The sequence below is a fragment of the Rhinatrema bivittatum genome, chromosome 6 (assembly GCF_901001135.1).
Source record: "Rhinatrema bivittatum chromosome 6, aRhiBiv1.1, whole genome shotgun sequence".
Lineage (NCBI taxonomy): Eukaryota > Metazoa > Chordata > Amphibia > Gymnophiona > Rhinatrematidae > Rhinatrema > Rhinatrema bivittatum.
In genome coordinates, this window is record NC_042620.1 from 261263894 (window position 1) to 261279857 (window position 15964).

Here is a 15964-nt window from a genome sequence, read left to right on the forward strand (position 1 = left end):
ACTTTGGGTAAGAAGGAAGGGACTGTGCGAAGATGGATGGCTTCTGGCGTGATTCGGAGAAACGGATCACGGCAAGACAGTGCTTGTAGCTCTGAGACGCGTCGTGCAGAGCAAACAGCCAGCAGAACACCATCTTCAAGGTTAACAAATGGAAGGACAGGCCTCGAAGTGGACTGAAGGTGTGTCCCGCTAGAAAGTCCAAAACTAGGTTGAGGTTCCACAGAGGTATGGGTCACTTCAGTGGCGGACGAATATGTTTGACACCTTTCAGGAAGTGTGAAACATCTGGGTGTGTGGCGATGCTATTGCCGTCACTCCGGGGACTGTAGCAGGAAAGTGCTGCCACTTGGACCTTGATGGAACTGAGGGACAGACCCTTCTGAAGACCATCTTGTAGGAAGTCCAAAATGATAGGAATCTTAGCGGCATGTGGATTGGTGCTATTAGCTTCGCACCAAGCTTCAAATACTCTCCAGATCCTTATATAAGTTAGTGATATGGAGAACTTGCGTGCTTTAAGGAGTGTATCTATTACCGGTCCTGAATATCCCCGTGACTTCAGTCTAGCCCACTCAATGGCCAAACCGTGAGAGAATTGAGCCGGATCCTCGTGGAGTATGGGACCTTGTCGCAGCAGGTCCCTGTGCGGTGGCAGGGGTAGTGGATTCCCTGCCAGTAGTCTTCTCATGTCTGCGTACCAGGGTCTTCTTGGCCAGTCCGGGGCCACTAGAAGAACTAGGCCTCTGTGCCGCTGAATCCTGTGTATAATGGCGCCCAGCAGGGGCCATGGTGGAAAAGCGTACAGCAGGATCTCCTGGGGCCATGGTTGCACCAGTGCATCGATCCCCTGAGACAGAGGATCCCGCCTGCGGCTGAAATATCTGGGTATTTGAGCATTGGACCTGTCCGCTAGTAGGTCCATGCCCGGGGTCCCCCACTGATTCACAATCATCTGGAACGCTGTGGGTGACAGTTGCCAATCCCTGGGATGTAGACTTTCCCTGCTGAGGAAGTCTGCCGCGGTGTTGTCCTTCCCGGCGATGTGGACGGCCGAGATGTCCTGGAGATTTGCTTCCGCCCAAGTCATCAGGGGGGCTATTTCTAGGGCTACCTGTTGGCTTCTGGTTCCGCCCTGTCGGTTGATGTATGCCACTGTGGTGGTGTTGTCTGACATCACTCTGACTGCTCTGTGTCGCAGTCTGTGGGCAAGTCGCAGGCACGCTAGCCTGACTGCCCGTGCCTCTAGTCGATTGATGTTCCATCTCGACTCTTCTCTGCTGCACCGCCCTTGGGCGGTGAGTCCTTCGCAATGTGCGCCCCAGCCACTCAGGCTGGCGTCAGTTGTGAGCAGGGTCCAGGTCGGGGAGGACATCCTGGACCCCCGGCTCCTGTGGCATTGCTGCAGCCACCATCGCAGTTGATTCCGTACCCTGGCTGGGAGAGGTAGGTGTACGGTGTAAGTTTGTGATCGCGGGCTCCACCGGGATAGGAGGGCGCGTTGTAACGGCCTCATATGCGCCCGTGCCCATGGTATCACCTCCCAAGCTGTGGGCCGGACCGCGTGCAGCAGGGCTTGCAGACGATTCTTGAGCTTTTCTCTTCTAGTGAATTTAGTAGTTAGAATTTGGAAGAACGCTCAGCGAGCGTGAAGGAGCTCCAAACTGCTTTGGAGACTGAAATTACTGAATTGCTTCACTTCCTGTGGGGGTATATGTACCCGTGCTGACGTCAGATCCGTCTCCAACTGCTAGCACGAGCACGCTATACCCACTTGTTTTGAGTCCATCTGCTACACGCTAGGAAAATAGGGAATATTGCTAACACAGCTGCTGGGGAAAGGAGGCTTGAGGTAAAACTTTGTCTAGCTACTCTTAGGTAAATCACAATTTATTTATAGCCAAGTGTTGTATTTGTCAACGTAGCTAGGGTCTAATTGTGTGATGTGGAAAGCTGGTAGGTTAGAGCTACTTATCTTGGTTTGTAAAATAGTTACAAAGCCACTTAAATCTAATTTTCTATTTTTGAAACTTTTTTCAAATTCTTGGAGGAATAGATTTCTTCATCTAGCCATTGAGATGCAGCGTAAGTTTAAATACAACTTATCCCTGAATATTTGGGAATTTATATCTATAGTTATAGGTGATGTTGTATGTCAGGATTAGTTGTTTTTCTTCCTAGAGCAAGGACAATAGTTGGAGTTAGTTGGATTGGGATTTGTTTTAGTGTTGGAAAGGAAATAGAAAAAAATTTAGTCTGTTGCACCATGCTTGACACGGACATTGTTTAATAAAGAAACTAGTTTTAAAAAAAAAAGGGGGAATCCATTTTCCTATACATTCTGCATGCTTGGTCCTAAAGGAATCGCTTTATTACATTAGATGGTGGTAATAGCACAACCCGAGTCACCATGGTGAACGTGTGTGCCCTAAATTCAAATAAGGCTGCCTTCTTTAGCAGGTTCAAACTGCCTTGCTGACTTCCACAGTCATTTTGGGGAGGACTGGAACCCCTGTTTTCAAGAGATGACTGGAATGGTGGCAAGGCACGCCTAGGATAGAACAGACTGGCAGATGGCTGGAGCATGGCACGTCCACCAGGCTGATCACACTTGCTATTCAGACTGTCCTAGCACACCCAGCTGGATTGATTTCTTTTTAGTACAGCCTGATCTGCTGTAGATGGTAGAGGCTTGGAATATTTGACTGGGGATATCTCTGACATTATAATCCACTTGGTATGCAGCTTGATTTCTGAGAGAATTACACTAGGGGAGGGGGCATAATTGGAGGCTCAACTTATTTTTTGAATAACAACTTTAGAGTTCTGATCAGGGGGACCATTAAAGTGTTTGGGGTTTTTTTGTATCCTCTAACTCAGTTTGACCCTTGCCTGAGGGAAATAGAGGATGAGAAGGAAAATGATTGTTTATGCTAAGATAAGCAAACTGGAAGCGTTCTGAGGGATTTCTGATTAGCAAAATAGTATGAGCAAGGTGCCAAACCAGCGGCTTTACTAGCAAAAGCAGTTTAAAAAAAAAAACTGGGACCCACTATTAGTGGGATTAGATTGAGGACAAGTGAGAAGGCATAACAATTTGGAAACAGGGGAAACCTCCTTAGAATACTTCATTCGTATATCAGACAATAGTGGCATCAACAGTGCAGGAGCTGGAAGTCCTCTTTTTTTAATGGTTTAAACCCTCCCAGATTGTCAGAAGCAGGCAGGGACTCTTAGCCAAACTAATTACCCCAGAGACAATAGATAAGGCAATAGTTTGTCAATAGGGAAATGCCTTGGGCCTGATGACTTTCAGGTAGACTCAAAGAATTTTGGGTGGAGTTTTCTCTTATAGTTGAAGAGTTATTTGAATATCTTCAGTTACCCCAGTGCTAGGAAGGAAAGGTTTGATTGAGACTTCCATAGTTTTTATACATAAAGGGGACGGATGCATTAGATGGTGAGGCATTCAGGCCCATTTGTTTTTCAATTCTGATATGAAAATCCTAGCTAAGGGTCCTTCACAGGAGATTGGGAACTTTTATTACCTGGTTTTATTGGGCCTGACCAAACTGGCCTTGTTAAAGGCCACACATCTCTTAGCAATACTAGAAGAGTATTTAACTTGATTCTCCCTAGTATGTAATAAACAAATAGCAGGGTTAATAAGGTTGATTGCAGAGAAGGCTTTTGACAGGCTTATTTGGGCTTTATTTCACGCTGACAATATTCAGACTTCCTTCAGGTCTGGTGGACTGGATTCCGGGAGTTTTGAAATTATGAGAGGAAGTAGGCAGGGGTTCCTGCTATGGTCACTACTGTTTGACTTGGTGAGCCAATCATTGGCACAAAAGATAAGGCAGTGTAGGAGGATGCATGGGTTTGAGTTCAGAGCTCTTATTTATGCAGATGATGTGTTACTGTTCATCACCAAAGCGGGTACATCAGCTTCCCCTCTCCTTCAGATAGATAACCATTATCTTAGTCTCTGCATACAGTGTTTACTTGTTTAAACTGGTTATTTTTCCAGTCATCACAGAAACGGATGTTCCACCTGTCCTGGATGACCTCAAATTGGCAAGAGGTGAGTTTTATTACTTGGATGTGCAAATGCTTCCAAAATTCGCTGAGCTTTTCTAGGCGAGCTTTGTGCCAGTTATCAATTTGATTAAGGAAGAATTTTTTTATTATTTTTTTTTTTTAAATGTAGTAGCTTGTTTTTAATCTGGCCAAGGCATATTAACTTGAATATACTGCTACGCTTGCTGTATGTGTTTCAGCTTGTGCTGTGCAATATAACAGAAAAGTGTTCAGTGATCTCAAGGTAAGAAAGGGGGGTGGTGAAACAGGACTTTAAATTGTTAATGTTACCTTTCTCATTCAGAGCCCAGGATCTTGAGTAATATTGTGCTGTCAGCACACAGCTGCAGTGGTTCTCAGACTGCCCTATTACCAGCTGTTCTGCCTCCTCTCAGTGTCGGGTCAGCAGCTCACCCTGGCTCAGGCCTTAACCTGCTGACTCCAGCTGCTAGTGCTGTAACATACTGAAGTGTTAGGCTGCCACCAAGGCAAGAAAGTTCTCACAGGAAAAAGAGTTACAGGCGGACAAACAGTGTTTAACTCTGTATATAGTAGTAAAGGTTGTTGTGAAAATTCCTTTCTCAGCTACGTGTAATGCAGTTTTTAATTGTTTTTGGTTCACTGTAAATCAGTTTTAATAATAAACTAACGCTGTGTTTGTGACTGATTAGCGACCCAGTAAATAGTGTCTGAATGCCTTTCTGAGAGCTCTGCGACATCAGGTGTTTGTGAAATTGCAGTCTGTCCCCAGAAACCCAGAGGAAGTAGCTTGTGGGCAGGAAGTGGAAAATGTGTGGAAAATCAGGTAGCAGACGGGAGGTTGCCAGGAGCCAAGGCCTGTGCACAGGTGCAGGTTAGGGCTATGCCATGCTTGCTAGGACCTTCTAGTGGCCAAGCATTTAACCCTTGATGGATGGTAGGGATAGTGTAGCTGCATTATGTAGCATAGGATGTATTTGGAAGATTAGGAGGGCTATATTTTTTTTTATTTAAAAAAAAAGTTCTCTTCATCAGTCAGACCAGTGGATTATGCACCCCAAGCAGCAGATGGAGACTGAAATCACCACGCTTGCAGATGTCCCTCTTCATCTACCTCCATGCTGACACCAGCCTGCCAGTATTCTCTGTCTCCCGCAGAGGGCGGCCGTGCATTTCATGCTGTAGGATGGCTGAATAAGGAATATTTATTTGGGTTCCTGAGGTGTCACACTGGTTCTTCCTCACTTGAACAGGGTCCTGAGTCTTACAACAATAACACCAAAAAAAAAAGTGAAGAATTGAGCGTGCCTGAAGTGACAATTTTAGATCCCTCCCTCAAGGCATTTGGTCAGGCTAGGAGGACTGGGGTTTGTCTACTCTACTTCCTCCCCTCCCCCCACCATTTGCTGGCCTCTTTCCCCCTGCAACCGTGTGCCCATCTCTATGAATTGTGGCTGCCTGCTTGCTGTACAATAAGGAAAAAAAAATAGAGGGGACCCTTGGAAATAATTGTGCATGTGTGGGCCTTGCTTCACGGCAGGGTGTGAGCAGATCTCGAAGGGGGAAACTCTGTGGCTCGAGCAGATGAGTTGCGCAATCTTTTTGGGGTGGACTGAGTCTGCATTTGCTGGGAACTGCAGCAGGGGGAGTTGCTTAAAGATGGCAGTGTCCTTCAAGCACAGGAAGAAGCCTGTGCTAGGTGTGGCCTGTGGCTTAAGAAAGCTGCAGGCAGGGAGAGGGCTCCCAAGTAAAGAGACAGCTCCAGGGGGCTGATTAGCATCAGGAGGCACTTTTTCTGAAGAGCAGCCTGGGTGAGTCACTGGAGAGTTTAAGCCTTTTGAGTGCCACCTGGCAGAGAGCATAGGCTGGCAGGCCTTTTCTGCCGGGCTCCAGGTTTGAGGGAGCTCCAGCAGTTGTGTTGAAACCAGTGGGGGGGAATGAAGGAGAGCTCAGGTGACCTCCTCTTACCCCTGGGGTTGTGAAATATGGAGACTGCACTGCCTGCTGCAGATGGGCAGCCTTTTCCCTCAGTGGATATTGCCTCCTTACACTGGGCTTCTGTGTCGGGTTTGCAGACAGCTCCTGAGCTGAAAGCTTGGACTCCCTCAATTGAGCAGGATCTGGTAAAGGGGGCTATTTTGGGCTAGCATCCTTCTGTACTTCTCTCCCCTCTTCCCCTCACGCCAACTGTTTTTGGTTAAAACAAAAAAAAAAAAAGAATATGGGATATATTTACTGTTTTGGGTATTTGGCAGGTACTTGGATCCTGGATTGGCCACTGCTGGAAACAGGATGCTGTACTTGATGGACCTTGGTCTACTCCTAATTAACATTTTAATAGTGCTACATGACACATGCAGCACTTTACAAACACACAGAAAATGCAGTCTCCGCTCAGTAACATGCAGGAGGTCTGAGGAGCAGGGATGCCAACTCCTCCCATCCCTGCATCTGTTGCACATGGCAGAGGTCAGAAAAAAAAAGAGATTCATTTACGATTACTATAGGGAAGTTAACCCAGTTCTTGCAGTGCAAGACCTGTTAGATGTGAAGTAGGTGGCTTCAGACGTTCATTTTGAGGGTGGTTGCTTGCCTGCCTAGCTGTGTTCGTTGGGTCCTTAGATGGCAGGAAATTCTTGCTTTCCTAGAGTAGTTTCTCAAGAAGGACAATAGACGGACCTCTTCAGGAGAATATAAAAAGGGAGATGCTTCATGTTTCAGCTCTGTCCTTTGATAGCCATTCCTACATATGCTGTGCTTAACACTTCTCTCTGATTTGGGGGAGGAGATTAGTAATGAGGACCCCTTCTAGGTCTTTCCCCTACCTGGGCCAGTACTAGAGCGGATATCTGTCTTTCTAGCAGTATGCTCAAGGCGGGGGCTTCTTGTTTCACCTGTACCCTTGGTAACCATTCATGCTTTCTGTCCTCACCAGCTCTCAGGAAGGAGAATATCAAATGCACGTCAAGGATGGTACTACCATGATCTGCCTCTTCCTTAGAGAAGAACTGACATCACTGAATTCTCAATTTCTGGAGGTTCTGGGTATGTTTTAGTTTCAGTACAAGATATCTTCTGCTTCAGCAGGAAGCCTACAAGGACAAGGTGACACTCCATGACGTTAGCAACAAAGCACATTTAAAACAAATTGGAGAAAATTATTTTTCACTCAACACACAATTAAGCTCTGGAATTTGTGCCAGAGGATATGTTTAAGGCAATTAGTGTAACTGGGTTTGAATAAATTCCTGGAACAGAAGTCCTATAAACTGCTGTTAATCAAGCTGACTTAGGGAATAGCCACTGCATATTACCAGCTTTAATCGCATAAAATCTAGTTAATGTTTGGATACTTGCTGGGTACTTATAGCCTGGATTTGCCATGGTTGGAAACAGGATGCTGGGCTTGATGAACCCTTGGTCTGATCCAATACGGCAACTTATGTTCATATGCTCTAGTTGGTACTTGACATCCTGTCATATGTTCTCAGATTCCCAGGCTGGATTGCTCTGGAGTGGATATATGGGAGGCAGCTGCTGAGATGAAAGACCAGTTCTCCCTCGGTTGAGCAGAAACTTGTCTGTAGGTATATCACAATCCATTTCCTGCACTTAATGACAGTATTTGGTCCTTTCCATGTTCTTCGCTCTTCACGAGCCAGTGATGGTTTTGTCGATGGGCTGATGATGCTGAGAAGCAGCTTCTGGGAAGGTGGCATTGATCCCCCTTAATGAATGTCTCATCAGTCATTTGGCAGCCATGGGGAGGTGTATTGGTAGCTGGGCCTCTCCTCTCAGCCTTGAGGAGCAGTTTGTGCTTGTAGCAGGCCCAAGGGCAGATGCTGCTTTGGGTACAGCAGTGTCTGTTTCCCCCCACGCTGGATATATTTTTCCTTGCCCTGGGCTAGGTTGTCTCCTAATATTTAGGGGGCTGGTAGACTGTCTGTATGGGGCAAGACAGTCCTAGAGTTGTTTTTGCCCTCCCAGTGTCCTCTATACTAGATTCCACTGGAAAGTCGAAGAATTGCAGTAGTGTAGAATGGAGAGCTAGAGAAGGCTTGTTTCCTTCAGGTGCTGTCCTGTGTGTGGCAAATAATGAGGTGGCACTAAAGAGAGGTAATGTTTCTCCTGAGGAAGAGGACCATCTTTCTGTGCTATGTCTCCTTATAGTGCATTTCCTTCATATAGATGGATTAATGTTCTTGCACACATTGCTGATTGCGAAAAAGAGGGAAGAGACCCTGTTCCCAAGGAGGATAGGGAATAGGGAGTTCAGGAGTTGTGCAGGCATGTCTGCAACTGGAAACAACCAGGAATCTGAGGGTGTGGTCCTCCCTTCAGCAACCTTGGATCTTGTGCCATGGGCACAGGTGCGTCCTCTTCAGATGGTTTTGCTTTCTGTTGGATCTCCCAAGGCTACTTCATGACACTGTTGTGGCCATTCTCAACCTGATAGCTAGACAGCATTTAGTACAGGGAGTGGATTAGGTGCCCCCCAAGCTGGGTCATAGTGCAGGCAGATAGAATTCTATTGAGCTGGGTAGGGTGCACTGTCAGGGGCATTGTTCTCAAGGACAGTGGATACCATCAACTGCTTAGAAGTCAGAGCAATTCAGCTGCCTATCCAAATTTGAACTTTGAATAGTGGGCAGATAGTCTTGTACAATGTCTTGGCAGTAGAGTACATATAACATAACATATTGAACTAGAGCATGGAGCCTGGAAGGACAAATGCCTGTCAGATGCAAAATCCGCATGCCTTCACCTTCTGGTTGCTCACCATCAAGTCTACTTCCAACCACTCCCCATCTGGTGGAAATCCAATCCATGGCCTTTAGTTACAGAGACTTTCCTGATGACCCAGCGGCCAAGGTGATTCACTTGAACATTGTCTACACCTGCCACATGAGACACCAACAAGATCTGACAATTCATTTCATCCCAAGAAAGGCACGTCTATTTCTAACACCACCTGTGGTTAAGATTTTGAATTTTCTTGATATCAGATCCCAGAGTTTGAATGAATGATTGTACATCCTGTAAAACTTCCTCATGATGCTTAACCAGTTGATCCAGACTATTAGCAAATCAATCTTCATATTACAGTCCTTAATGGCTTGCCCAACCCCTGCCGTTAGCTCCCACAACACATTTAGAGTCACTACGGTCGGCTAGATAGGTGAGAGATGAAACTCACCAAAAGGTTGATGCTGTTCTATGTGAGGGGAAAACATAAGAACATGCCATACTAGGTCAGACCAAGGGTCCATCAAGCCCAGCATCCTGTTTCCAACAGTGGCCAATCCAGGCTATAAGAACCTGGCAAGTAAGCAAAAACTAAGTCTATCCCATGCTATTGGTGCTAGTAATAGCAGTGGCTATTTTCTAAGTCAACTTAATTAACAGGTAATGGACTTCTCCTCCAAGAACTTATCCAATCCTTTTTTAAACCCAACTGCACTAACCACATCCCCTGGCAACAAATTCCAGAGTTTAATTGTGCATTGAGTGAAAAAGAACTTTCTCTGATTAGTTTTAAATGTGCCACATGCTAATTTCATGGAGTGCCCCTTAGTCCTTCTATTATCCAAAAGAGTAATAACTGATTCACATTTACCCGTTCTAGACCTCTCATGATTTTAAACACCTCTATCATATCCCCCCTCAGCCATCTCTTCTCCAAGCTAAACAATCCTAACTTCTTTAGTCTTTCCTCATAGGGAAGCTGTTCCATCCCCTTTATCATTTTGGTTGCCCTTCTCTGTACCTTCTCCATTGCAACTCTTTTTTGAGATGCGGCGACCAGAATTGTACACAATATTCAAGGTGCTGTCTCACCATGGAGCGATACAGAGGCATTATGACATTTTCCGTTTTATTCACCATTCCCTTTCTAATAATTCCCAACATACTGTTTGCTTTTTTAACTGCTGCAGCACACTGAACCGATGATTTCAGTGTGTTATCCACTATGATGCCTAGATCTCTTTCTTGGGTAGTAGCACCTAATATGGAACCTAACATTGTGTAACTATAGCATGGGTTATTTTTCCCTATATGCATCACCTTGCACTTATCCACATTAAATTTCATCTGCCATTTTGATGCCCAATTTTCCAGTCTCACAAGGTCTTCCTGCAATTTATCACAATCTGCTTGTGATTTAACTACTCTGAATAATTTTGTATCATCTGCAAATTTGATTACCTCACTTGTCGTATTTCTTTCCAGATCATTTATAAATATATTGAAAAGTACGGGTCCCAATACAGATCCCTGAGGCACTCCACTGCCCACTCCCTTCCACTGAGAAAATTGTCCATTAATCCTACTCTCTGTTTCCTGTCTTTTAGCCAGTTTGTAATCCACAAAAGGACATCGCCACCTATCCCATGACTTTTTACTTTTCCTAGAAGCCTCTCATGAGGAACTTTGTCAAACGCCTTCTGAAAATCCAAGTATACTATATCTACCGGTTCACCTTTATCCACATGTTTATTAACTCCTTCAAAAAAGTGAAGCAGATTTGTGAGGCAGGATTTGCCTTGGGTAAAGCCATGCTGACTTTGTTCCATTAAACCAACAGCCCCCGAAAAGTCCAAGGACATCGGCTCGGCAGTCGCCATTTCACCTCCGATTCTCCCCAGCAAAGATGGCAAAGCTTGTGCCTCCTCCCTTGCAGCTTCATAGCCCCCCTCGACTCGCATCGCACCCCTGACCTCAGCAGTCTGAGACGCTCAAGCAACCATTTCTCTGTGCCGGTGGAGGTGTAAGACTGAGAGGGCTGAGTGAAGCCTCATCCCTGGTGAGAGCGGCGCTCCTTTGCCTGTTCCCCCATGGATAATTCCCTCCCTCCCGGAGCGGTAGTTCTGGGAGACGTGTAAGCTGTAAGCAGCAGCTGTTCTTCAAGGTGAGAAGGAATTGAGGGGAAAACCTTCACCTTGCATTTTCTTTTAGGAGACATAATGCAGAAAAAGGCTCGAGGAAATCCAGCTAACGAGCAACAGCTAGATGTGACTCCTCTCAGGATGGCGTCTTTCAGTAGTTCAGTCAGGTTAAGCCTTTTCTTGTTAATTTGGTTTTTTTTTTTTTTTCATTTTTATCTCCTTGGAATTATGCCTCCTAGTCCTTTTGTTGTAATGAGATAGGTTTAGTCTGCCAGTTAATATTGCATTTCTTTGTTTCTGTAATCTTTTTTATACTTACTGCTTTCGCACTTAAGTGCTTCTTGTACAAGGTTAATTTTGCTTTATATGATTGAAACTTAAAAATAAACAGTTAAAAAAAAAAAAGAGGAGGATCATTATCCTCAAATATAGAGGGCCCCCCCTCTCTCCCTGGTACCACAAGTTGGAAATGGATGCGGGAGTGCGGCTTAAAATGGCCGATGATCCCGCCAAAAAATGGTAGCTGTGGTCCTGCATCTGTTCCGGAATACTGCCCCGAGTCCAGGGAAGAGCCTGGAACCTTTCGCCCCCCACATCCCTCCCCCGAGAAGCCATCGAACATTCACCAAAGATCTCCCCTGCCACAGTGCAGGTTGAGTAACGTGGCCCCCGTGGCTGATGCAGATCGCCTGAAGTTGGGCTTCTCCCAGGCCTGTCTGTCGCAGCCAGCAAACACCTCCCCGGGCTCAATCCTGAAGGAAACCCAGGCCCCAAGACCCTCTCCCAAATGGCCACTTATCCCACAGGGAATTAGGTGAAACGCTCCTCTCCACCCCCCCCATCAGCCTGCCTAAGCACTGGTCAGTTGCTGTTCTCTTGCCGTCTCTTTTTTTTTTTTTTTTTTTTTTTTTTTTAAACACTCAGGCACTGAGCACACAAGTGGGAGTGCAGAAGGAGGAATAAGCGAGGAAGAGGAAATCAGGAGGATTCTTTCAGGTTGCCCATAAAGTATAAAAATTAAAAAAAAAAACCAAAAACCCACTCCTGAAGAATTTTCTCTTTCCTTTCGGCCTCCTCTGCCCCCCAGCCCTAGGCTCTACCAGGTCCTCTCTGGGACTGGGAACCCCTGTAAACAGGGGTCGTACAGACTGGCGCAACAGTGGCCCGAAACAGCTTTTCAATGTATTATGCTGCGCCACCCACCATGCTGCCATCTGCTGGAGGGGAAAAAGTACTGGATCCTTCCTCAGCTGCGCCGCTTATATACATAGTGATGACGATGTCAATGGAGAAATCAGTGTGCTCTGCCTCCGTCTGCGGGTAGGGGGACATAACCCACCTGTCTGGACTGGTCTGCTATAGCAGGATGAAATGGAAGTTGTTCATTTTTTTTTTTTTAAGCCCTCTCTCTCTCTCTCCCAGCCAGTTAACAGTATTGTCCTAAAAAAAAAAAAAAAAAATCTTCCTCTTCCCCATCCAGTCAGCCACTAGTTGATCATTTGAAAAATAAAAATCATCCATTTCTTTCCTTCCCCTCCCCCCTGTCATCTGCCAGCTCGTCATAAAAAAAATTCTCTCCCACCTGCCAGCCAGCAACATTACTAAAATTAATACTCCTGCCCGTGGCTTTTTTTTTTCTCCAGTTGGCGCTTGTCCCAAGGCCCAGTCTGTGGGATGGGTGCAACTGCAGCTGAATGTTTAACAAGCCGACGTGAGACTGAGTCAGCTCCTGCTCCGCTCTCAGGGCTCACGGGGATCCTATACCCGCCTGGCTTCTGCACAGGCTAGGCCTGAGAGCGGAGCAGGAGCTGACCCAATGTCACATCTGTTCCTAGCTGCTTCTCTCTGGCCCAAACTGCAGGGGGGAAAAAAAAAGGTTCATAAGGTAGGGTGAGAGAGGCTTAGGAAGAGTCTGCTGGCTATGGTGGAAAGTGCAGTGCAGTATGTGCAGCTTCACAGCAGGGCTTGCTTCCTCGTCATCCTGACGATTCCTGAAAAACCTTTTTGCATTGCAAGGCTGACCCTTTAGTTTTTCTAACTGATCTTTTCCTATCACTGGGCTTTTTCCACTTGCAGCCAGGGCCTACTCCCCTTTCTCCAGGTCAGTGATAAACTGGCTCATCATCTGGAGAAAGGGACACGATTCTTTTTCCTCCTCTGTCTCACGGTTTATTATTCTTATGAGGGAATGGCAGGTGTTTGCTTTGGCAAATCTACAGGTCATAGTAAGATCTTTGCTGAACTGAGTTGAACACCTAATAAATTCATCTTGCAAACTTTCAACATCCTTTTTGACTTGATTTCTCTTTTATGTACAACTAGGCTTTGGCTGGTAAAGCTCTTCTATACCAATCAATCTTTCACCCTTTAATAATAATAATACAATTTTATTTATATTCCACTTCTTGTGACACTAAGGTTTTTCTCCCATTCTCAGGGCCGATGCAAGAAGATGTGCACTAAAAACGGGTGCCCATGATGAGCACTTGTTCTCATAACGTGCACACAACCACATCTCCTGTGTGCCCTATGCAATGTTCAAATGAGAAAGGCGTTGGAGCGGTGTACAAAATGGGCACACCAGGGAGAAATGTGAGTTTCTGACGCTCAAAGGTTTATTGCATCAGGCACACGGATGTCTAAATTGTGCATTTCTAGCAAAAGTGCATCACATACATGAAGTTACAGAAAGCTGCAATGCCTATTATTTACCAAAAGGAAAGGAATCACTCACGGCTTTTTAAGGTGTCCTTTAGCCAATCATCGTGCTCCGCTCCACTACTCCCTACATACAATTTTATATTTTTTGTTCTAACCCCAAACTACTAACACTTATACTAATCTCTCTAAACAACCCTACCCTCAAGGGGCACATTTATCGAAACACAGAGGACCACATTTTTTACGTTCTCATGATACCTTTAACTGCGAGTGAAGTTTAATCCACCTCCAGAGCTGGAGTTAATTTTCCCATATAAAAAAATGTGCGTTGGACGCCAAGCCTTTGGGAGCGCTTTCTAGTATCGGGCAGTAATAGTCTTCATTTACATGGAATTTGCATGCATTGGGTGCTATCCAGTACATGTTTGCTAGGGCGCGTTTTAGACACGCTAATGTCCTTGCTGCATTTCTAATTTTATGTGCCCTCAACCATGAGTATACCTGCACACTCAGCTGGACGTGCCCTTTTATTTATTTATTGTTTTTGTTATACCGAGTTTCATGATAGGCATCACATCAACCCGGTTTACAAATAACAAGGAGTGTAAAGCATAACGTAACGTAAAAAACAATATTTTCAATAAGAACCTTGAACTTTAAATACAGTGAATCAGAAAAAGGGAGAGGGAAAGTTACAAAAAACAAGGAAAATAAACTTGGGATGGAAGGGGAGAAATTGAACAGCACAATATTTACATTTCAGCCTATTGATACATTAGAATAGCAAGTGAAAAAATAAGACTATGAAACGGTACATAGGTAATCAAATGAATAAATGTGACACAGTTGTGAATGGTAATAGTATGATAAATATTCAGCAGGAATTAGTGAGAGAGGGTTTGAGGTTGGTTGATTCGTGTTTACATTCCATTATTGCATACGAGTTAGTGCTAGTGAGAGGAGGTTTTATTCAAGGCTTGGAAATGCTTTTTTGAAAAGCCAAGTTTTTAGTCTTTTCCTAAATGTTAAAGAGCATGGCTCTTGTCTCAAATCAGGTGGGATCGAGTTCCAGAGAGCTGGACCTGCTGATGAGAAGGCTCTGAGACTCAAGGATTTATGTTGGTAGGTTTTGGCCTTTGGAATTTGGAGTGACTCTTTGTAGTGTTCCCTGATAGGCCTGGCGGAGGTGAATTTTTTAAGTGGTATTTGTAGGTCGAGTTGCGTGTGTTGGTTGATAGTTTTGTAAATGATGTTAATGGTTTTGTACATGATTCTATAGTGGATCGGAAGCCAATGGAGGTTTTTGAGAATAGGTGAAATGTGGTCAATTTTCCTGGAATTTGTAAGGACTCTGGCTGCAGAGTTCTGAACCATTTGTAAAGGTTTGGTGTAAGAAGCTGGGAGGCCTAATAGTAATGAGTTGCAATAATCTAGTTTGGAAAAGATTATTGCTTGCAAGATTGTTCTGAAGTCCTGAGTGTGAAACAGCGGTTTTATTCTTTTCAGGATATGTAATTTGTAGAAGCAATCTTTGGTGGTTTGGTTAATGAATGTTTTGAGGTTGAGACGATTGTCTAGGATGGCTCCTAAGTCTCTTACGTGGGTTGTTTGAAGGAGTGTGGGTGGTTTAGGAAGTGTGTTATTGTTTTCCGGTGATATGAGCAGGAATTCTGTTTTCGAAGCATTGAGTACAAGGTTTAGACTGTTGAGGAGAAGTTTAATTTCTAATAGGCAACTGTCCCAGTATTCCATTGTTTTTGAGATTGATTCTTTTATAGGGATTACGATCTGTACGTCATCTGCAAAAAGGAAATGTTTCAGGCTTAATTTTGTAAGTAGTTGGCAGAGTGGTAGCAGGTAGACATTGAAAAGGGTGGGTGAAAGTGATGATCCTTGCGGCACTCCTCTATTAGAAGGGTGGTATTGGGATTCTTTATTATGAATTTTGACTCTGTATCCTCTGTTTTCTAGAAATGTTTTGAACCAGTTTAGTGTGGCACCTGTTAAACCAATGTTTGCCAGCTGTTTTAGAAGAAGGTGTCAAAGGCCGCCGAGAAGTCAAGGAGGATTAGAAAGTATGCTTGGCCTTTATCAATACCAGAGAGTAGGTAGTCCATGAGTGAAATTAGTAGCGTTTCGGTGCTTGCGGCTTTGCGAAAACCATATTGGTTTGGGGACAGAATACGGTGGTCCTCTAGGTAGTTGGATAGTTGGGTGTTTACCAGTTTTTCCATGATTTTAGCTATAAATGGTAGGTTGGAAATAGGGCGGAAGTTGTTGGGATCACATGCATTTAGATTTGGTTTTTTTAGCAGTGGCTTGATTGAGGCAGTTTTTAGGTCATCTGGGTAGATGCCATG

At 44.8% G+C, this 15964-nt stretch overlaps 1 long non-coding RNA gene across 1 annotated transcript; it reads left to right on the forward strand.

Moving 5' to 3' along the window:
- Positions 1-1245: 1245 nt before the first annotated feature.
- LOC115094195 lies at positions 1246-11168 on the forward strand. The gene is made up of 3 exons (XR_003857507.1): positions 1246-4081; positions 6992-7101; positions 10643-11168. It is a non-coding gene; the product is annotated as an uncharacterized LOC115094195 (long non-coding RNA).
- Positions 11169-15964: the final 4796 nt, after the last annotated feature.